Genomic DNA, 24,343 nt, shown 5'->3' on the forward strand with positions numbered 1-24,343 from the left:
CTTAGACAGGAGATGTAGAGTGTAGCATCCAGCAACATTGTGGTGAACCTATAGTGGGAATCAAGGATGAACATTTGTTGTTATAAACCACTAAGATTTCAGATGTTTGCTAACAGCATACATAACTTAGCCTTCCCTAACTGACACGTTCATAAAGTGGCTATACCGCTTTCTGTGTTTTTAAGTTACAAGAATTTAATTTAGTTTTCCATTAGATACCTCCTTTCTGAATTTTTTTCTGAAGAACTTTTGTAAATTTTGTCCAGAAATATAGTTAGCTAATTAGACATACAATTTCTATAGTTCTCATTAAAACAGGTTTTATATTCAGGCTAACAGAACCATAACTCCTGAGAGCCCTATATGATACAAGACAAATGTACATCAATGTTTCTCAGTGGCTTGAATCCTAGACATTCTGTTTTTTATTATTTTTTGGCAGCTGTCCGGTTCAGGGATCTGCATCCTTGACCTTGGTGTTATAAGGCCACACTCTAACCAACTGAGCTAACTAGCCAGACATTCTCTGTAGGTTCTAAAACATTGTCTTGATATGGAAAAGATGACATGAGGGTGAAGTTCTAGTGTCTTATTTGTGAAGCATCTCACTCCTCCCTGGAGCCTCTGTTGGGACTACACCCAGGCCACAGCACCAGAACAGCAGGAGCAGCACGTGTGTGAGAGTAACTTTCAGATGTCAGAAAGAGAGAAATAGTCACCAGAGCTACACATTAGAGATGGAATCAGAGAACATGACATCATTTCTTTGAGCCTCATTTTTCTCATTTATAAAATGGAAATAATATCTGTATTTAGTTTGTTTATAAGAATTCTTTGAGATAGGTCTGGTCAGTTAGCTCAGTTACTTACAGTGTGGTATTGTAACACCACAGTCAAGGGTTCAGATTCTCGTACCAGCCAGCCACAAAAACAAACAAACAAACAAACAAAAAAACACACCATTACCAAAAAACCGAAAGAATTCTTTGAGGTAATGTATTTAAGGTTTGTAGAATACTGCCTGGCATTTATTTAGTAGTTGATATATTTTAATTTCTTTTGTATGTTTTCCTTTTAATTTTTCAATCTGCTATTGTAAACAGTGTTTAGAATTCATAATCCAATGGGGAAAAAAAATCACATATAACTAGAAAAGATGTAAATCTATTGACTGCCTTATTTTCTCAAATGTGATAGTACATACATTTTTTACTTATCAAGTTTGAAAATCTTTGCTCCGAGTTTTTCCTTTACAACTTTCTTAGACTGCAACTGTGGTAGATTAGGAAGTAACACTTCTGTTTCATTTAGGTTGCTTCATGGTACAAGTAAAAAGAAAACCTGACTTAAACTTACTTAAAACAATGAATTTTTTTCTGGCTACTGTAAGTGGAAGTCCACAGCAGGGCTGGCTTTGAGCAAGGCTTTACACAGGGCTCTTGGTCACCAGTGCTCTCTGCCTTCACCATGTGTCTGTATCGTCCATGTCAAGCATAAGTTAGTCGAGAGAGAGAGAGAGAGAGAGAGAGAGAGAGAGAGAGAGAGAGAGAGAGAGAGAACACGAGAACTTGGTATGAATTTCATCATTAGAATCAGAAAATCAGTCTTTAATTAGACCAATGGAACTTCTCAATTGGAAATGAAGTCAAATTGACTTCCTTAACATCACATTACAATGCAAAGAGCCTGTCTCAGCAACTCCAAATACACAAAAAACTCAAAATGGAACTGAAAAATAAACTTTCCCACTTAAAGGAAAAGATAAAATGTTAACTAAACCCCCAAGGTAAGAAAGGTAGTAAGATATATCACCCAAAAACCAACAGAATGTCTAATCTGTGTGGGGAATTGCCTAGCTATTGTTATTGTGAAGAAACTTAACACCTTGTCATACAAGACTAACACTGTTGAAATAAGTATTAAAAATTGTATTAAGTTCTAATAAAATTTAGGTAAACTTCAAATAAACTTTTTAAAGACAGAATCTAGTTTTATCTTCTACATGACAGGTAGCCAATAAATGTCAGTTAATAGAATAAATATAACATTGACAGGCTGGTCACCTATTCTGAGGAAATTGTTTTCTACATCTTTCTCTTGAACTTTTAATTAACAATCACAAAACTGAGTCAGCATACTAGAGTGGAAAAGGTTGACTTGAGTTTAAAGCTGAGTTCCACTTTTACTAGCTGCCTGATCTTGGAACAGTTACTTGACTCTTCTAAACTGCAGTTCCCTATTGTGGATATTAGAATTCATGTGGTTTACAATGAGATTTCAACCAGATAATACGTATTAAAGATCTCTATAAACTGTGTGTTAAGAAGTAAGGGATTATTGCTAGAATGTATCCTGATTTAAAATGAATTGTGCTGGAATTGGCCTTGAGATATGCCTATCTTCAGGACATTATTATTATTTTTCCGACAGGTAAGGGGATTGCAACCCTCGGCACGGTGTGGTCTCCACCACGCTCAGCCAGTGAGCACACCGGCCATCCCTACATAGGATCCGAACCCGCGGCCTTGGCGCCACCAGCGCCGCACTCTCCCGAGTCAGTCACGGGCCGGCCCAGGACATTTTTTAATCCAATTTATTTAGTTATCTTTCTGCATATACATCTGATCATATAACAGCCCGTTACAGTGTTGCCCTACGCCTGTGAAAATAAGTCAAAACTCCTTAGCAAGGCCTTTCTTCAGTCTGACCCCAAGTCGGTATCACTGCCCATCTGTATGTAGGTCTTTGTCGCGCACTTATCAAGCTGTGATGTATTTGCTCGTCTGCGTAGGCTTTCCCTTCCAGACTGCGTTCCACAAGAAAGGGTTCTATGGATGGGCTCGCGCGGGGGGTGGGGGGCTGTGCGACCATCTCTCAGACGTGCCTTGTTTTCTTCTTGACAATCCTTCTACTGTGCGTTAACTTGCACTTAAAAAGCCCATAGAGGAACGTTTCAAACACCCAAAGCCTTTTCAGTTTTTATTGCCAAACAGTTCAACAAGCCACATTCGGCTTAACCTCCTCGTTAGTATGAGAACTCGGCTCGTGGCTTCCTCCGAACATTTCAGAGTCACTCGAGACATTTTTCTCATAAACTAGAGTAGCACACGTGCCTCGCACAGTTGAAAATCTCGTCCCTTTACATGAGAGCCCCAAAGAAGCGACAAGAATAACTCGGGGCCCGGGCCACCCTCCCCAGCGCAGGCCTCGACGGCTCCCGCTCGGGCCTTCTCCGTGTTTGAGGCGTCGCCCTCGGATCCTTTACGGAGGGCGGGCGAGAGGGTGGAGGAGAGGTGGGACGGGAGCAAGAAAAAGGCGTAATCAGCCCGGAAGGAGGCCGCGCTGGTAGCCTCTGGAAACCCCAGGCGGCCTTCCCGGCAAGACGCCTCAGGCCTTCAAGCCCGACGCGTCTCGCCCCCTTTAGATTGACTCCTGCGGCTTTCCGTTTTCCTTCTCTTGGGAAGGGGTCGGACTTCCTGTTTCATCTCCGAGTGACTTCCGGCAAGAACTGATGGGCTAAAAACAAGACGGCACACGGGGCCTACAGCCACGCGGGTCGAAAAGAAGGAATTCGACCTGGATCTTACTAAACCAAGTTCCAAGATACGGTTGTTTGGTTGTGGTATCCGGCGCTCCTTCCACGTCGAAGTCGTCCTGGGAACCGCCGGAAGTGGCTCAACGGAGAGGCAGGAAGTCCCACCTTTTCCTCCCAAAGGGAAGACGGTGAGCCGGAGGAGTCAGTCAGAGGGGCGAGCAGGAGCGATTCCGTCGGCAAACAGGTAAGTTATTCTTTGGCCGGGGCGGGGGGTTTGGAGGCGGGGACGGTCCAGCGTCAGCGCGGGGCCTGGGGGCGGTGGCTTGAGGCCCGGAGCCGGGCGGCTCGGCGCCCGGAGCCCCGTCAGGGCCCTTCGCGCTCTCTCCTCCCTCCTCCCCCCGCCTCCGCCCCTCCCTGCTCTCCTTTCCCTCCAGACGCCCGCCCAGGCTCACGCCGGGACACACACCCTCCTCGCTCGCTCGCAAGCGCCGCCGCCGACCCCCTCCCCGGTGCTCCCGCCCCCGCGTCGTCCCTTCGCCCGCTCGCCCCGCAGACCGGTCCCGCGGGCTGGAGCTCACGCGGACCCAGCGAGGCCTCGCTGTCCCCCACCCCGTCCGCCCGTCAGCGCAGAAACAGCCCCCTGCGCGCTCCGCGCGTGCCCCTGCACCGAAATCCTGGGCGTTCTGGCTCGCCCCCGTCTCTCCCAAGTGAGAAACGAGCACTCCGTCAACTACAGCAGCTGAGGAGGTTTCAGCTTGTAGTTCCAGCAGTAGCTTCCAGGGCCCACTCGTGTCACGCCCTGGGTGCCCTGACCCTACCGCGGCCACTCGCTCCTCCTTCCGTTAAGTGACGCTGGCGTGGGCGGGCGGCCGCTCAGGGCCGGTGGTCCCGAACACCACGCCTGGAAGTGAAGGGTCTTAGCCACTGACGATTTCAATCTCTGCCCCCCTGCAGGGAGACCCTAGGCTGCCTGACAGCACTGTTTGCAGCAGTGGATTTTTGTCCATAGACACTCACCTCCTCCCAGCCTTCTGGCACACCCTGGGTGTGCTTGTCCTTTTTCTGGAGTGGTCTGGTGGAGGTGGGTGATAATAGCTGCTGACCCCTGTCGGTTGCGTTGGGTTTTAAGTAGCCCATTTGTTTCATTTGGGAGTTTTGGAATAGGACATTTTAGCATCTGTGGATGCACATGTAGGGTTCCTATTTTATAGGCAGTTATAATCCTAATGGTGATTTGAATTATAATTTTACAGTCTGTGCCTGGTAGAACCAGTTACAGTATGTACCTGTTTTGTGGTGAGGTGTTAATCGAATTGGAACACTGTATAAGGGACAAGCACTAACATATTGGTGGGCACATCATAAGAAGAGCTCATATGTCATTTGACATACCCTGTATACTTCATTTAGCGCAGCAGCCTTGTAGAGTAGGAATTGTAATTCCCTTTTTTCAAACTGAGACTCAGATTAAATTACTTGACCAAAATTAGTGTCGAGGTTCAAATGTCAAGTGTTTGTTACTCATTCTTTTTTGAGTTTGTTACATGTGGAATTATTAACTCCTCTTAGTACAAGGCAAATAGCTGGTATATTCTTGCATGACATGTAAGACAGGTGTGATAAGTGATAACACAGTTGCTACTGGTGACTTTTATCCCCTCTTTCTTTTAACTTTATTTTGGAGTAATTTCAGATTTACGGAAAAGTTGCAAGATAGGACAGAGTTCCACTGATACCTTTTAATCAAAGCAAAGCGGTTGCACTTCAAAAACGTTGGTTTCTGCTTTATGCCAAACACCAACATAGGTGCTGGACGTAGTAACATATTTCTCTAGAGGATTTTGAGATCTGGTTGAGGAAATAGATGTAAAAATAGATGTAATACATTTTTCTAAGTGCTGACATAGAGATACAGGAGCACAGAGGAAGTTATGGCTGCCTGCCTGGCAGGGGGTGGTAAAAGCTTCTTGCAGGAAGTTTAAATTAGTGTTTAAATTAGGTCTCAAGGATTAGTGGATATTCACTTGGGTGAGAGAACATTTTTCCCCATCGTTCATTCTAATTAGGTTTGTTTTATTAGAGGAGAACTCTCTAATCTTAATAAAGTAGACTCTCCTAATTTGATTATTCTCCCTCTCGTCCCCTTTTAAGAAGGTGGTGTGTATCCCAGGTGGTAAGCAGAATCCTAGTTTGTACATCCATGAATAGGAGAATGAATTAAGCTGTGTAGTTCTAATTGATAACTGTGACACCCTTGACCACAGCTGACATTGGATTTTTTTAGGAGTACAATGTGGTCCTCCCCTGAGAGTTTTCTTTTTCTTTCTTTCCAGCTCTGATTATTAGTGGAATTAAGTAATTCATTCAGGAAACATTTGTTGCATGCTTGTTTTGCACCAGCCATTGCACTGGAGTAAAATGATGAATGGGGTGGTGGGGAATACAGATAAGTAAATGGGCCTCGATAGTACAATCTAACATTAGTGCAGTATTCTGTGGCGACACAGAGTACCATAGTAGCAGTCATGATTCTTGGTTGTCGACCACAGAAATGGACTTTGGCCGACTTAAGCAGAAAATAAATTTATTGGAAGGTTATAGATAGCTTTCAGAATTGATGGGAAGGCTGGAGAACTGGGTTCAAAAAACAGATAGGAACCAGAAGAGGCTGGTGGGTGAAGCCACCGCCAAGGTCAACACATAAATAGTCTGGTTAGAATGTTGCTGCTGTCGACATTGCCACTGGAGACACTGCTACCTTTGTTGCTGGACTGTTGACTTTCTTCTGCCTCCGAATAATCTACTGCCCCTGCATCTTTGTGACATTTTTCTAGCATTTGAAGTTCTGAATGGGAACATGAGATTGGCCAAGCCAATCTAGTTGCCAGGGAACAGGAAAATGGAGTAGCTGTTCTCTGGTTTACCACTCACAAAGACATACACAATAAAGGATTCCTACAAAATTAGAAGGTAGCTCAGGGTCTAGATAGCCCTGAAAGCAAAAGTGTTCAGCATAACCACTTAACTTGGACTGAATGGGTAAGAGAGGTTAGTGAGCTGGAGGAGTTGAGGTGGACACTGAGGTATCTGCTTTGGGTGACTGGGTGGATCATGGTGCTCAGCTCTATGATGGGCAGCAATGGAAGATGAGCAGGTGTTTGGGTAAGATGATTTCGGTATGGGCTCATTTCAGTAGAGATGTTGAGTAGGCAGTTGTATAGATGAGTGTTAAATCCGAGAGGACCATCAGCATCTCACCACAACCTCAGTTCCTTCGTGTGTGTGTGTGTGTGTGTGTGTGTGTGTGTGTGTGTGTGTGTCAGTCTCCTTCACTAGGTTATAGCAAGACTGGCTTTCATGTTTATGCATCACAGGTCTCTAACATGGCATCTTGCACCAGGAAGATAGTCAATAAATATTTGTGGAATTTAATTTACAGGGTGTTGGCTTTGGGAGTGAGAGTGAGTATGAGCAGTTTGGAGAGGAGGAAAGTACAATTATGTGTATATAAAAATTATGTCTCTCTGTATACAATATATGCAAACATATATGCATACGTCTGAGGGGTCTTCAAAGGGTTTGTGGAAGATTGGTACTATCTTTTAATTATATTTTTCCATGAACTTTTTGAAGTGCTCTCGTATGTTTATATGTATATCTGTGTATTTATATATATCTATGTATGTACGTACGTGTCTTGACTTTATTGTAGCACTGGTGATGAGTCCAAATCTCCTGTATATGTTTTTTGTAGGAAGTAGAAAGTCTTCTATTCTTATCAGTATTCTCTTATTGTGACTAGAACATCTCTTTATGGTAATTATGTAGGTACATCTTGATTATAATAATTCTCTGCTTACTTGATTATCTAGCAATTCTAGCCACCTGGAATATAACCCAGAAATAGCCCTGCAAGAGGCTAACAGTTGATGGCAGTGTAGGAATTAAAAGGAATTGCAGCCTTCCTTAATAAAGTAAAATCCAGAACTTGCAAACTTTAGCTCTGGAAGGAGAGCCTTTTGGGGGAGAAGATGGAGATTGATGACATAGTTTCCAATGCTGTTTTCTGTAAGTTTCATTTTTCCTTTTGAGCTTCATTGCTTTTATTCACATGATTAGTTTCTAGATAAAATGTTCTCTCTTTAAAAAATTGGTTCTCTTGAGGATAGCCAAGAAAACTAGAAGTTTCCGAAATACTAAGTCCTCAGTACTAAGGAATAGTAAAAGACAAATAAACAGAATTCAATGGAAATAACAGTAATATAATGTTTTTGAACTCTAAATTATAGTCCAGATGCCGTTGTACATGATCTTATTTAATCCCCAAAGATCCTTTAAGGTATGTACTACATTTTATTCATTTATGGGAAATTCAAACTTAGGATAAGTAACTTGTACAAAGTTGTACAGCTACTAAATGTTAGAGCCAGGATTTGAACCAAGGCAATCTGTCTTCAGAGCCAATGTTTTTGTTCACTAAGCTGTACTACCTTCCACAGTATTTTGGCATTCATTCATTCCACAATTAAGCTTTTTTTTTTTTTTAAGTTCTTCCCGTGTCTGATATATTTTGTGAGTTATCAGGGGTACAGTTAAGGATTAGGTAAACACATTGCTCCCATTGAGCTTACAGTCTTGTTGGGAAACCCACATTGCCATGTATCATGGAGCCCAGGACAAGATAGGCACAGTCTGTGACAGGAATTAGGGATGGTGGAGACTTCTCAAGAGCGATCCCTGCACTGGCCCTGGAGGATGCCAGGTATGTGGGGCAGGGCATGCAGAGGGAGAGGGAAGGCTTCTAGGCAGCCCTGAAGAACATTGGCAAGTGTGGCCTTTGGCCTGAATATTGAAGGCCTTGAAGGCCAAGGTAAGGCATTCAGACCTTGATATAAGGGCAGTGGGTGCCAGTGATAAGTTCATGCATTCGTTCTTGTCTTAGCATTTATTCAAGAAGTGAGTCCTGTACACTCACTGTGCTACATGGATGCTATGAAAGCTGATAATAAGGAGATTTGGTATGATTTGGAAGAAGGTTTAGGGAGACTTCTGAGGGGGAAGGCAGTTTTTTCCCCCTTCAGGTATTTGTTTGCAATTGAAAAACAAATGCATGTGCACAGTTAAACAAACCAACGTTTGTTTAATTAGTACAGTAGTGCCTCAGACTCCCAGGTCCACTCTTCAGAGACAGCCACTATCTTTTTTTTCCCCCCTCTGGCCAGTAAGGGGTTTGCAACCCTTGGCTCGGTGTCATCCGCACCGTGCTCAGCCAGTGAGCGCGTTAGCCATCCCTATATAGGATCTGAACCCGTGGCCTCGGCGCTACCAGCGCCGCACTCTCCTGAGTGCACCACAAGGCCGGCCCTAGAGACAGCCACTGTGAAGTTTCTTGTGTCTTCATCTAGACATATCCATTATTTTGATGTAAACAAAGCAAATACCAACATTGTTATATCTTTCCATGAAGCAATTCTGACGGTAAAGCAGGAGTAAGGCAGGCCAGGCAATCAGTACCTGAAAGGTCCCTTTTAAAACCTGTATACCTGAGGAGGAAATAGTGTAGGCTTGGGTCCCCTGGTGCTTTAATCTAGTTGGTGAGACACTATTAATGCCTGTGAAACAGTGAATCCATTTCTTTCTTTATTCTTAAGCATTTTTTTTAAACATTCAAGCACTGGAGATAAAGCTAAGTGCTCTCTGATCCCAGTGTCTTTCCCACAGTATTATTGTTTCTGTTGCTTATAACAGAATACCTGGAATTGGATGATTTATAAGAAAATGAAATTTATTGCTCACAGTTTCAGAGGCTGGGAAGTCCAAAGTCCAGGAAACACATCTGGTAAGGGTCTCTTTGGTGGTGGCTGTACAGCAGTGCAGGAGTCTCACATGGCAGAAAATGGAGGAGCAGAAAGAAAGACCAACCTCTCATGTGCTCTCTTAAAGCCCTCTGAACCATGCCCATGACCACCATTTTTAATCCATTCAGTAGGCATGGACCTCAGAATCTAATCACCTCCTCAAGGCCCCACCTATCAATTACCATAATAGGATTTTTCACCCTCTTAACAGTCACAGTGGGGATCAAGCTTCTAATATATAATATTTGTGGGACACAATCCATTTCACAGTGTTAAGTAATTTCAGACTTAACAACAAGATGCCTTGGTGAGCTTCCCATGTTAACTTCATCTAGGTCTTTGTAAGTACTATGTAGTTTTGTATTATGGATAGATTAGCTTATTTATCCATTTTCCTATTAAAGGACGTTAAGAGTTTCTGGCTTGAGTGATTTGGTAGGTTGTAAAGCTGTTTAGTGCCATAAAGAACAAGGGAGAAGGAGTAAGATTGTGGGGGAAATTGGTGAGTGTGTGAAACATCCAAATAGACTTATGGGTCTAGTGCTTAGGGAGCTGTTGGCTAGTGATAAAAGTTTGGGTCATCAGTACATGAATGGGAATTAAAACCGTATAAGTTGACTTGGTCACCAAGGAAGAGGAAATGAAGAGAGAAGAGAGGCTGCCTCTTCGCAAAGCACAGAGTTCTGGTTCTACCATCTCTTACTTTGCTCCCTGGGATGCAGGGGATTCCAGAAGAGAACTGTGGAGTGAAGTTTTCTAGATGGGTACCTGCATAGCTCTTCTTGTTAGCTCTTGGTTTGCTTTCTTGTGGTGGGTGCCATTCTGTTTATTCCTAGACACTTCCTCATATGCATTAGATCTTTTGCTAGTCTGCTATGCAACCGGGGGTCCTAGGCTTAACTTATACTCACAAGACTGTCGTAGGCCACACTTGCACAATCTACTGAGAAGGGTATAGAATGGGAGCTACAGCTTGCCAGCCTCGCAGTGACAGATGTTCTCTCAGGGGGGTCCTTGCAGCAGTCTGCACAGCTGTACAGAAGCTGATTTATCCCCAGCTGATTGTTTTGGTGCAGGGACATGGGACCCACATCAGTAGGTGTAGGGTCAGTCCTCTCTTTGAAGCCTTGTCGCCCATAGGGAGCCGGTATCTTTGAATACTTCATAGGCATAACTTTTAGGGTCCTTGGAAAGACACACTAGTTACAAGAGTAATTGCACCACAGAGGAAGCCCAAAGCATGGCACCCCCATTGGATATTTATAGTTCATGCATAGTTCCTCAAAGTCCAGATGCAGTTTGCCAATTTGGGCCATTCTTGTGATACGCAATTTTGTTTAGTGACATAGTTGACATTCTTACCCTTATTAGGTAACCAGGGAAAACAGAGCCAGACAGTTTAACTAAAGGTCCAGTTTTCATCTCTCAAGGGAAAGGGTTTTGTTAACCTTTCACCCACCATTGGCTACCCATGAAAGAAATAGGGTACATTCTTTTATATTTAGGGTCTGCCTTCCTAGTACCACTTCTAGGGTAAGAGCCATTCCAGCAATGATCTCATTCTTGAGCACCTCCTTTGCCCCCAGTATTTGGAGGGAGGTCTCCAGTATAAGCATTTCCTAATCTTATAAGGTCTGGGAAGCATGGACTTTGGATCCAACAACCTGAGTTAGAATCTGATCTCTGTGGCTACTAGCTATGTGACTTCAGATAAGTCTCTTGACCTCTCTGAACCTCAGAAGCTTCATCTGTGAAATGCACATAACTTGCATAGTTTGTGTGAGTGGTAATTGGTAGAATGTGGGTAAGTGCTTAGTAAAGAGGCTGGCACAAAGCCAATCCTTCCTATATTAAAGCCATTATGAGACAGCAGTAATAACAGTACTGCCCATGCCACGAATTAAGCACATGTAATAAGGAGTTTGTTTTCTAATACGTAACAGTAAAGTTTTTCTACCCAGCACAGCAATTGATTACACTGAATCATTAAGAAAACATTAAGTTATATTCTATATACATGTTATGAAAGTAGAGAATTATATGATACCTGTGTAAAATTTCCATGAAAAGAAACCCTAATTTTTAAAAAAATTTTAAGTACAAGCTTTATTATTATAATACTGAATAAGATATTATTCTGGGACACATATTAGCACGCTAGATTGTTATGTAATTAACCAAGCATAAACCCCAACCCTTGTCTGTATATAGGGCTAAGTTAGAACTATCATGATAAGAAAGACGATGCTAGTCCGTGTAGTGTAGGGGAGAATGTAGGCTGCAGGTTCTTAATCAGACACTCATGGACTTCTAAGCTCTATGAACCCCCTGAAATTATATGCAGAATAATATGTTTCTATAAATTTTTGGTGAGGAGAGATGCCATAGTTTCATGAGAAAAGCATCCACCACCCTTCAGATTGTTAAGGATCACTGGTGAAGAGTGATACGGGAGAGTATGTGAGCAGTGAGTTTCAGGTTAATGAGTGAAGAAAAGTATAAAATGGAGTTTAAGGAATTCCTGGGAGATCATTTTTGTTTTTAATAGCTAGATTGTGATTTTAAAAATAAAATTTGGAAGTCTACTTTGTGAGAAAAATACAGTAATTAACTTGGCCTGTAATGAGTTTAAGGTTGTTTTGGCCTGGCATCATGTGCTGGTAATTCTGAATTGGAGCTGGAAAGGTGCTTTTAGAACTATTAATGAAGAAAACTTGTAGAGAACCAGTTTCTTAAGAAGTAAGGGAAATATTTAGATCTATAGGTTTTTACACTTGATCTTAGCCAAAAGGCTGATAGGTCTATACATTTTTAAATTTTGTTTTTCCCACTGGTTAAAAACTTGTCATCTAATCACACATGTTCCTTATGTGATGACACGCAGCACAGTCCTTCTGAACTATCACCTGACTGTATTAGGTCACCACCCCTGAGGAGACAATTTGAGTGATGGGTTTCTGGGAATTTTTTTTATATGTTATTATATGGAATTCCTCTAAAATAGACTTAATATAGAATTAAATAGGAGAAACTGTAAATTTAGAGTTTAATGGGTTTAGCTAAAGCAAACACAATTTTATTTAAAATAATTAGAAATTATTTTAGATATATGAAATATGATTCAGAGACCAGTTGATGAAAAGAAGAAATTTTGCTCATTTCACTTTGATGAAAGAGAGTAAACATCTGGTGAATACTAGTGGTTTTCTTTTCACATTCAGGCCTTAGAGGGATGAATGGCCTTATAGAGTTACAACTTTTAGAGAGGATAAGGATTGTGGCAATTACCTTTTCCAACTCCTTCCTTGTCTGATAAGGAAGCCAAGCCCCACAGAAGGTAAGTGGGTAGTCAGTCTGAGAGTCTCAGAAAAAGGATTAGAAGTCAGGACTCTTGATTTACAGGCCAGTCTTTTTGCTCTTCCAATGGTGGCTCAAATGTGGCTCAGCGTCACCTGGAGGGCTTGTGAAAACAGATTGCTGAGCATCATCCAGAGATTCCAATTCAGCAGATCAGGGGTGGGGCTTGGGAATTTGCATTTTTGACAAGTTCCAGGTGATGTTGAAGCTGCTGGTTCTGAGACCTTACTTTTCTAACCTTATTTTTTCTAACCTTGGCATTACCTTTGATCTCTCAGGTCTCTTGTAAGAGGATAGTGAGTAAACTTACATGTGTTTACACCAGCCTAACCTTTGCCCTGATATTCAGAGAATCAAGTTCTTTAATTTTGTGTCAAGAAAAGTAATGCATGTGTGATTAGATGGAGAAAAAAAGGAGTAGATGTGGAATATTTCTCAAAGAGTCATTGTGGCATTTTCAACCATAATTTTTGGAGCTAATTCTGTTTGCCAGAACAACTGGCCATTGAAGGGGATAAGCTTGAGCTGTGAAGGCCCCCAGTCTTACCAACATTTGCTCTAAAAAGGGTGTCCCGATTGACTGCTACAGTGTACAAGAGTGAAAAATTATTTCCAGTTTTGTTACTCTGTGTTTTTATCTGTCATTTTGTATGTTTAAATGTTCCCTTATTATATGTAAAAATCTCATCGAGCCCTAGCACAGTTACATGCCCATAGTAGATGTTAAATAAACGTGAGTTGAGATGAATTAGAAAAGAATAAAGGGGAAAATAAGATAGTTCACTTATCTGGATAGGCTTTAGTGCCCTAGAGAAAGTTACTGTTCTTTAGAGTATCTAATTACAGGCTTTTATTGAACAATTACAACTTATTTATTCCATTTTAATCCTTACTTACAATTATTGAGGTTTTTTTAGCTCAATTATTGGAGGTGGTAACATATTTTTATGTTAGAGTCAATGAGTGATCCCCCCATAACTTTTTACCTTTCAACTGGAATAACTTTTTAAAACTTTATTTTGAAATAATTTTAGATTATAAAAAAATTGCAGAAATAGTCTAGAGGGTTCCTGTGTATGTACTTTTTTGCCTTGCATCCCCTCTTGTTAACATCTTGTGTATCTATAATACAATGTTCAAACCAGGCCTTGATACAACTAACCTAATAAAGACTTTATTAGAATTTCATCAGTTGTCCCACTAATGTCCTTTTTCTGGTCCAGGGTACAATCCAGTATCCCGTGTTGCATTTAGTTATGTCTCTTTAGTGTCTTCCAATCTGTGGTAGTTCCTTTTAGATTTCTTTGTCTTTCTTGATCTTGATACTTTTGAAGAGTACTGGGCAGTTGTTTTATAGAATGTTCTTCAGTTTGGATTTGTCTGATGTTCTTTAATGATTAAATTGAGGGTTCAGCATTTTTGCAAGAATACCCCAGAGGTGAACTCATGCCCTTCTCTTTGCATTGCATCAGGAGGTATGTGATAAAGATAAGTGTTGTTACTGGTGAATGTGAACTTCAATCTCTTGGTTGAGGTGTTGTCTATCAGATTTTTGCATTCTAAGGTTAAAATTTTTCCTTTGTAATTAATGACTCATAACTTTTCTGATTTTGGTGCGGAAGTTTTAAAAGAAATGAACATATGTCAGAATCTTTTGAGTTTGACTATAACTTTGAGATATTTCTTGTCTTGGAAAGCTTTATTATTACTTGTTAGAATCAAACAGCAGGGAAAGGTAAAGGTGTAGACTGTTGGAAGAACAGTTATTTGCTCAAGAGTTGTAGTTAATTAATATCAGTTAGTCTTGAATTGGCAGGTGTGGGAGCTGTTTGTCCCAATTCTTTTGCTGTGGTTCTGGGATCTGTCTCACATCTGTCTTCCAGTGTGCTACTTTCTGTAATGCGTTGCATTCCTTACAACTCTCCCTAGAGCATTTTGTAGAAGATGGATGTACTTCAGTTCATCACAAAATAGTTGCTTTAATATCCTGTTGCTTATAGATTTGGTAGTTCAGAGAGCTCTTTGAAGATCATGCCAATGACATTGATTGATTTATTACATATACCTACATATAAATTGTCTCTATTCTCAAAATGCATATGCCTTTAATATCTCAACCAGAGTAAATTGGAAGAAATCTATCTGTCTCCCTCAAAACTTGTATGCTCCTTGCAGGCAGGGAACAGATCTCTCTTTGTTTACCATGATTTGCCTGGTACCTGGCACACACAAAGCACTCAATAAATATTTGATGAATAAGTGAATATTACAGAAACATTTTGTTAGCTGCTTTTTTGTAAATTACTAGAATATTGTGACCATCTTTCCACATGAACACAGAGCTGTGTAATCTGCACAGTATTCAAGTATGTGGATGTGCTGTAAGAGCTTTATCCTTGACCTGTCCTCTTTTGTTGGACAGTAGGTTATTTCCAGTTTTCCTCTGGTGAAAAGAGTTCCATGGTGAACATTCTGAAACATATTTTGTCCAGTTATTTCCTTAAAATATAGTCTGTAAAGAGTAATGAATGATTCGAAGAACGTGGATATTTGAAGACTTTTCTTAAATCTGTATAGCAAAGTTACCCTCTAGAAGGGGTAATTACCCAACCCATACTATTTGAGAATGCCCATTTCCCAAACTTTTTCAATGCTTAACTCTTTTTTTTTTTTAGAAGAAGACTTAAATGATATTTTGGGGGGGACATTTTTAAGGATTTTTCCTGGAGTGTGGTGGGGTCTGACTAACTTGTTAATAACCTTCCAAATTTTCATGTAAAAATTTTCCATTTTTTTGTTTGCTTCAATGAGAGAGCAGAATAAACCTCAATAAAGTAATGGTTAACACCTTATCAGTTTTCACTTGGGATACTTTTTGTGTCTTTTGTAAAGTTATAGTTGGTTATATATGTAGTTCTTATCAAACAGGAAACTTCCTAAGGCTGGGATATATTTTAGTTCACATTACTCACAGAAACCAACTACAGGTCAATTAAAGGCTTAAATACAAAAGGCAAAACTATGAAACTTTTAGAAGGCAATCTAGGACAATAGCTCTATGACTCTGGTATGGGGAAGAGGTTCTTAAACAGATCACAGAAGGTGCAAACCATAAAGGAAAAGATCAATACTTTTGACAACATTAATATTGACAACTTGTGTTTATTAAGAAAAATCATCAAGAAAGTGAACAGACAAGTCTCAAGAGAGAATAGATATATTCAGTACATATTACAGATAAAAGATTAGTGTCCAGAGAAGTAAGCAACTATAAATCAGTAAGAACAATTGAAAAACAGACAAATGGCCCAAATAGGCACCTCACAGAAGCGGAAACCCAAATGCAAAAAATGATCAACTTCATTAGCAGTTAGGGAAATGCAAATTAGGACCAAAGTGGTATAGAGTTTCATACACATTAGGTTGGCAGCAATGTAAAAAGTCTGACAATATCCTCTGGGAGGATGCTGTGTACTACTGGTGGGAGTGTAAATTGGTTCAAGAGCTTTGGAATTATCTAGTAAGGCTGAGATGTATGTTCCCTTCAGCGCATTATTCCACTTAGTCTTTATCTTAGAGCATTGCTTCTAAATTGTTTCCCAGCATCACTTGGAACTTGTATGAAATGCAGATTTTTGGCCCCCCCTCTAGACCTACTGGGTTAGAAACTTTGGGGATGGGCCAGATTTCTGATTTATCAAGCCCTCGAGGTGATTTGGTGCTAAAATTTGAAAACACTGCCCAAGGGAAACTCCTATATATGAGTGCCTGGAGATATGCACAAGGATGCTGACAGTCACATTTTATAAAAGGAAAGTCTGGAAGCAGTGTCCATCCCAGGAGAGTGGATGAACGCACTGTATATATTCCTAGAGAGAAGTACCCAGCAATAGTGAGATAGATGAATGTTAGTGACGTGCATCACCAAGGGGAAAAAGGCTACTTGTAAAAGAATTAATGTAGTATTTTCTTTAAAAAAAAAAAAAGTTTAGAATCGTGTATATTAGTCAGTTTTCTGTTGCTTAGAACAGACTACCTGGTAATATGTAAAGAAAAGAGGTTTATTTCTTACAGTTTTGCAGACTGGGAAGTTCACGGTCCAGGGGACTCATCTGGTGGGGGCCTTCTTGGTGAGGACTCTCTACCGAGTCCTGTGGCAACATAGGCAATCAGATGGCAAGAATGGTGAGGGCACTTGTTAACGTGCTCATTTGCTCTTTTCATAAAGCCACTAGTCCCACACCCGTGATAACCCATTAAACCATTAACCCCTTACTCCATGAATGGATTAATTCATTAAGAAGCATGATCCTCATGATTTAATCACCTCTTAAATACCCCATCTTGCAACACTGCTGCATTGCGAATCAAGCTCCCCTGTGAGCTTTGGCGGGAACACACGTTCAGACCATAGCAACATGCAAACCAAAATTGAATATTGTTAGGAATATAGATAAGAAAGTAATCAAAAAAAGCAGGCAGATGACAAACAACAAGATTCACGTTAGTGGATAGCTGTGTAAGAAGAGGGATGGTGACAGGGAGGGACACAGTGATTCAAAGATAATAATGTAATTGTTTTCCCTAAACTGTAATCTGTACTCAGGGTTTTGTTATATTATGCCTAATACCTTACATTCATTAGAAGTTATTTTTTATATTTACCAAATATTTAAAAAGTAAATATTTATTTATTTTTTTTATTTTGCAAAGTCTGTCTACATAAGGGACTGTTCAGTTTGTATGAAAAAGATTTGATGGTGGTGAAGATAAGTTTGGGATAGTGTGGTAGAACTTTTTCTTCTGCTGATCCTCTTATAAGTATTTTCTGGAGTGGGGATATCAAAAAGAAGCTTGGTTTCGATGACAATGATCATTAGTACTTACTGAGTGCTTACTATGTGCCAGGCACTGGTTTGAGCACATCACACACAGAGTTTATAAGCTGTTGAATAGATGATGTTTGCACCTTGCAGTGACCCTGTGGGGTAGGCATTATTACACCACTGCTTTACAGAAGAGGCCCTTGCCCACTGGCACACAGATATTAGGGGCAGAGGCAGTGTAACTCTTAGTGTTACACAGGGTCAGAGGAAGAAGACAAGCATAGACAAAACTGTGAGAGAGCTGGAGAGAAGAAAACAGAAGTCAAGATAGGAATGGGAGTATGGAGGAAGACTGGTAAAGGTGTATTTACTCTCCTTCTCAAAGCTGCGCTTTATCTTTGTAGGTTTGTTTTTAAACCAGCGTATGTGACTATCATTCTAGCAGATGACAAGCCCCTAAACAGAAATGTAATTAATTGCATTGTGATTTTAGTTTTGATTTTGATTGAATTTTGAGTCTAAATGACTTCTAAGGAGTGCGTTTTCCAGTTAGTTAGAAAGTGTAGCGTCATGCCATAGGATTTGGGAAATCATACTTCTTTGCTTAGGCAATTTACTGCTAAAAAGGGAACTTTTGAGAAATCAATATTTGCCTATTTTTTTCTAGCCTTTAATAACTTTGTTTTCTTTTATTGTATTTATTCCATATTATGGGGACTTTTTCTTAAATAAACATTGCTTACACTGTAAACCTTATCTTAAGCCATCATGGTATTATACCCAGTCATTGAATTGAATGAGTATAGGAAAAGTAAAAATATGATTCTAGAAGTCAAATTACATGTCCTATGAGCAAAATAGCACTATTATTTTAGTTTGATATACAGAGTGCTAGAATTGTCTACACCAGGAGAACTGTCAAGCATTTGTAATTATGTAATATACTTTCTAGCAGAATCAGCCCCTACTGAGAAGTTGACAGCTGGTGAGAGTCCTTCCAGGGAAGGGATGTCTGCATTGCAGACACATGGAGTGATTGTAGGAGATCCCTTACGGGCAAATGCAGAACATGAGCTTCTTAAAACAGATTTTAGGTACTTTAGCTCTTTTAGTTTCAGCTACATTTTGCGAGGTAATCTCAGTCTTAATTCTCAGAGCTTTTCAGTGTATTTGATGCTCATACTTCTGCTTCCCTTTATCTGCTGTGCTTTTTTCTTCCAATAAAAAAACCCCAAATAGTTGTTTTAAATAAAAACAAGTAAGGTAATAAGAAGCCTAGTAGGGAAAAGACATTGTTTAACACAGTGCGAGTAATACCAGTCTAATCATCAAATGTAGCTAGAGCCCAGCATGCCTTTCAGTTATTAAGTATAATGGAAACTTTTAAACATAGAACAAGCAACAAACTACTTCTTTGGAGGTGTACAATTCACTTATGATCTCTGATTGTGAATTATGGATCAGAATTTGATATACAATTATTGGATCAATTATTTTAGAATGAGAAATACCAGTTATAGGAGTGCATGTTAATTTAAAATATAATTATAAAAAACGATTATAATTTAAAATAAGGTGGTAATGTACTTTTAAAAATAGCTTAGAAAATTTAGATCACTGAAGGAAAGGGAGTAGAAATGATAGTCTTTCAGAAAATGAGACCAAGGGGTTTTCAATAAGAGTCTTCAGGGAACAAAATCTGGTTTTATATATGGGCAGTGTTTTGTTATATTTCACTCTAACACCATAGGATTTCAAGATGGTAGATTGGGGCAATGTTTGCTAAAAGTGGCATTCAGAATAATTTTGTATGGCAAATTACGATGTTGGCAAATGTTTTCGGAATCCCTGTGTGATAGCTCTGCTTAATACAGTACATTTCTTTTTCTTGATTCTTTCCACAACCCCCCCCCACCTTTTTTCCCCTCTCCTCCTGCCCATCACACCTCTATGTCTGATAAATATACATTAAGTGTGTTTTAGTTTTTTTGAAGAGTTACAAGGGACTTTAGTTCAGTGGCTCTCAAATCTTGCTCATGAGAATTACCAGGTAACCCTTTAATAGGGCAGATTTTTGGGCTGGCCGGTTAGCTCAGTTGGTTAGTGTGCAGTCTTATAACACCAAGGTTATGGGTTCAGATCCCCATACCAGCCAGCTGCCAAAAAAAAAAAAAATAAAGTACAGGTTTTTGTCCCCTACCGACCTTCTTAATCATATTCTCTCCATGGGTAAGATCAGGGATTCATGTTTTTGGTAATTAGCTAAGTTTGTAAATGATTGGTATTGTCTATAATTCTCTTGTTTTACAAATGTGGAATTGATAGCTCTAGGTGTGCTCTTCCAGAGATAGTTACATTTCTGAAAAAAAGGTTTTTGTAAGTCTGGTAAAGGCTGAAAACCTTAATTTATGGCAGAATGACAAGCAATATCATATTTTTTGGACTGGTGTGTGGAGATATGGCTAGCTGTCTACCCAGATCAGTTCTCTTTCATAAGATACAGTTGCACAACAGGTTACATTTTTTCAGGTTCCCTTGCTGCTAAGCAGGTATAAGTGGAAGTGGTAGATGCTGCTTTTGAGTCAAGACTTTTCAGAAGCAATGAACCAGCTGTCCCTGTCATACTTGCTTTCTTCTGTCAGCTAGATGCAGGGAATGAGGACTCTCCGAGGCAGAGCATCAAGGTGCCAGGGTCCCTGAGCCTGTAGCAGAATGCTTGCTGACTAGAACACCTGCCTTGGAGATTTACAACAGTGAGATACAGACTTATCTTGTGTTTGAGCCACTTTTAAGTCAATTTATTATAGCAGTTATGGTGTGAGGGCATTAAGGTCTTGTTAGGTTGGTTCTAGCCACTGTATCCAAATCTAAAAGGAATGGCAGTTTATGAATATGTAGAAAATTAGTATTCTGCAGTTTTCCTCCTCCATATAAAAATTCTGATATCTGTTCTTTAGAATGTAGAAAAGTAATATTACAGAGTTAGGGCCTTTTATTAGACTGTGATATTTTCTTAGAGGCATAATCTGAAGGTGTCCAATACTCATGTGTAGCTATAAAGTAATGAATAATAAGCAAACGAAGACTTTTGATGCCACCTGTGAAAGGTTGCCAGCTATGGGGAAGGGGCTGATTTCCAGAAGACTCTTGTTTACTAATGAACTGAGAATTCTTTATTTTTATTGATTTCTTAGAATTTATGTGATTTAGAAATTAGTAAATGAATAAGATATGGTGTAGTGTAATGCAGTTTTCCAAACTGTAGTCATTTGCCTACTCTTTCATTGTTTTTGCTGTATAATACCACCATATATATTTTTTTTAACTTTGCCTTGTCATAAGAATTAATATATGTGAAGTTATTGGTTGTTGTGTTATTTTTTTCATAATACACATTTGAAGAACACATGCTTATTTAAAACTCCTTATGTGTGATACCTAGCTTTAAGTGCTGTTAGTGGTGTTTCTGTCACACTTTGAGTAATACTGTTCATGTGATGAATCCTTTTTTTTTTGTTTTATGTCTTCAGTGCTTAATCCATAAAATTTAATAGAAATAAATGCAGTCACATGGAAGCTAGCAAACATGCTATGTCTAATGCGGCTTTGGGTATAGCCTTTGCCTATTGTAGTGATTAATATTCTGTTTGGTTGATGTTTGTTATTGAGGGACAACAAAAACAGTATCTAAAAAAATTTGCAAATGGATTATGTAGGTTCTGTAAAGTTAGTGAGTACTGGGCCTAAAGAAGTGCCAGTGAACATGGAATTCAGTAAAATTAGAATGAAAATCTTGTAAACCTCTGTTGCTGTTGGTAGGAAAAGAGCTTGATGGTAATTCCCAGGGAAAAAAGGCTTGAAAGGGACCAAAAAGCACTATTAGGTTATGGGCTAGAGGAGTATTTGAGGACTAAGGCTCAGTAGTATGAGCATCTCCTTCTTCTTTTCCTTCTGACTATCTTCTTTTGTCTCATAAGAATATGGAAGATGCCATGCTGGGGACCTCCCTTATCAGTGTTAGCAGAAAAGCTGTACTGGAGGGGATGCCATAGCCGTCCTTGAGAGCTGAGAAAATACTCAAGCCCTTCCTCCCTCTCACATACTTTAAAAGTTTTGTAATGTACCCAAACATTGGACTTACATATAATTTTGGTTTTAACCTCTTCAGTCATTTTGATAAGTTTGCCTCTTCAGGTATAGATTAATACTTTAAATGTGTACTAAAACATCTGTGTTTTTAGATGAAAAGGGAGCTTCTTCTTCTTTTTTTTTTTTAAAAAAGGGAGCTTCTTTTTTCAAGTGTTTCAGAATTTTATAGAAGAGTCTTATATATTGTAGACATTGAGTACATTGAAACTTAGGACTTTTGGTTTTTCTTTGGAAGACTCTACCTCATATTTAGTCTCGTTTCCTCTCTTGACTACTTTTACTCATATCTAATTTGTTTTTTTTTTTTGAATTCATTAACATCCTATACCAGCAGGCAGGATAAATAAAAGCAGGCAAGGTAAATAAAGGAAAGGTGGTAGAATTTCAGAGTTTATTTTAGTAATTTGTACCAGGTGAAGTAAAATAGAAGTGTGTTAAAATAGAGTGATGACTAAAGTTTGGCATTATCTGCTCTCGTCTCATTTGTATTAATTGAGAGTGAGATGTGAGAAACAGACATAGGCTTAGTGAACAGCAGGAAAAGGGAGTTCAGAAGGGAAATTCAGAGGGAAAAATGAAAATGGAAATGTAGTTTTGCTGGGCAAAAACTAAGGGAAAGAGGATTGAGAAAAGTTTCAGAAAAATGATAGCATTCGGTAATGAACAGCATGATGGTTATAGAGCAAACATTGAGGTGAGCAAAGAATCTGGAGATGTGTGTGGTTGCAGGACTGCTCTGAGTACTGAGAGTTCGACTGGATACTGACAGCCTTTAGTGAAGTGTGGGTGCGAGGAGTACAGAAGATGGAACAGTGCTTTTGTAATGACATGTTAGCATCTCATGCCTTTGCTGGTAAATCCCGTGTGCTGTCTTGTATCCTCTTGCTTTGGACAGGAGGAATGTATATCTTTTGTAGATGGCTAATTGATAGCATTGAATTTTTATCAAATTCAGCACACATTAGTCAGCTTTGCCAGTAATAGGAAAAAACCCCTCACAGTCCTTTCGTGTGCAACATTCTGTTTGCATTGGTGTCTCCTCAGACTCTGTTTTAAGGCTGGTGTGGGAACCACAATGACAGGAATTAACAGAGAGATTCCAAACAGTTATTTTGAAATGGCAGAGTAGTTTGAAACTTCTTAGTCAGAGACACAGCTGTGCTAGGGAGGATATAATTTGCAGTAGACCTTCATTGGAGTTAAAGCCTTTTGGATTCTTGGAAGTCATGAAGACCAGTAACAATTTTGTGGAGTAAGGGTTTTTGTCAGGTCTGAGAAAGCCTTTGTCATTTTTCAGGAATTTTATAGTCTTTTGACCATTCCAGAGTTGTTGCAGAGGTCTTTGTAAGCCATATGCACAACACCCGCCTACACCCCCATTCCTTTATTTTTTACTTTTTATTTGGATATGATTTTAAACTTATTAAAAAATGTGAAAATAAAACTAGAAAAATTTTCTAGAATATCTGTCTAATCTTTATGCTAATTCATCTATTATCATTCTCCCCCATTCGCTTTATCATTTCCTCTCACTCTTGCTCTCTCATGTACACACACTATTGCGCACACACACACACATCTACATGTACACACACATCCATGCGCATGTCTACACGTACACACACATCCATGTGCATGTCTACGTGTACACACACACATCCATGCACATATCTACACACACACACACCATGTGCATGTCTACGCACACACACACATCCATGCACACGTCTATGCACTCACACACATCCATGTGCATGTCTGTGTGCACACACACACCCGCACGCATACACACATCCATGCACACGTCTACATGTACACATACATCCATGCACACATACCCACTTTTCATTTTTTCCTGAACCATTTGAGAGTAAGTTAAATACACCATTACCCTTTACCCATGAGCACTCAGCTTATATCTTCTAAGAACAGGGATATTCTCTCACATGACAGTAGTACTGTTTTATAAATTTACATTGGTACTTTTTGTCAGTTGACCTAAAATGTCATTAAAAGCATTTTTTTTTTTTTTTTTTTTGCCTGCCAGCATAGGATCCAGTCTGAGAACAGGTATTGCATTTAGTTGTCATGTCTCTTTAGCCTCCTTAAATCTGAAGCATTTCCATAGCCTTTCTTTGTCTTTTATGACACTGACATTTTTGAAGAATGCAGTCTTCCCCACCTTTTTCTTTTCTTTCTTCAAATAAAACATTCCTCATTTTGTGTTTGTTTGCTGTTTGCTCTTGATTAGCTGGAGGTGTTGCATTCTCAGCTGCAATAAATGCATAGGTGATGTTGTGTCCTTCTCAGGGTTTCACCACGTCTGTCACCTGGGGGCACACCACGTCTGTCAGCCCTTCATCGAGGATTTTGGTTTTGATCACCCAGGCCCAGGCAAGGTGTTGCCAGTTTATCCACTGTACAATTACTGAGTTGTTTTTTCTTCCATTGCTACTAATAAGCAGTTTGTGGGGAGATGTTTTAATACCATACAGACATTCTGCTCCATATCAAAAATATGCCCCCTAGATTTAGCATCCATTGGTGATTCTTGGCAGTGTAATCATCGCCAATATGATTTTCTATCTCCAACACTCTCTCCATATTTCCCACTTGGC

At 39.8% G+C, this 24,343-nt stretch overlaps 1 protein-coding gene across 1 annotated transcript in view; it reads left to right on the plus strand.

The window, feature by feature from the left end:
* Window positions 1–3,722: 3,722 nt before the first annotated feature.
* Window positions 3,723–24,343, plus strand: part of ZNF407 (zinc finger protein 407) — a 445,122-nt gene continuing 424,501 nt past the window's right edge. Inside the window, exon 1 of the mRNA XM_063077217.1 lies at window positions 3,723–3,779. The gene's annotated coding sequence lies outside the window, so the exon portion shown is untranslated. The remainder of the gene's footprint in view (window positions 3,780–24,343) is intronic.

This window comes from Cynocephalus volans, chromosome 13 (genome assembly GCF_027409185.1).
Source record: "Cynocephalus volans isolate mCynVol1 chromosome 13, mCynVol1.pri, whole genome shotgun sequence".
NCBI lineage: Eukaryota > Metazoa > Chordata > Mammalia > Dermoptera > Cynocephalidae > Cynocephalus > Cynocephalus volans.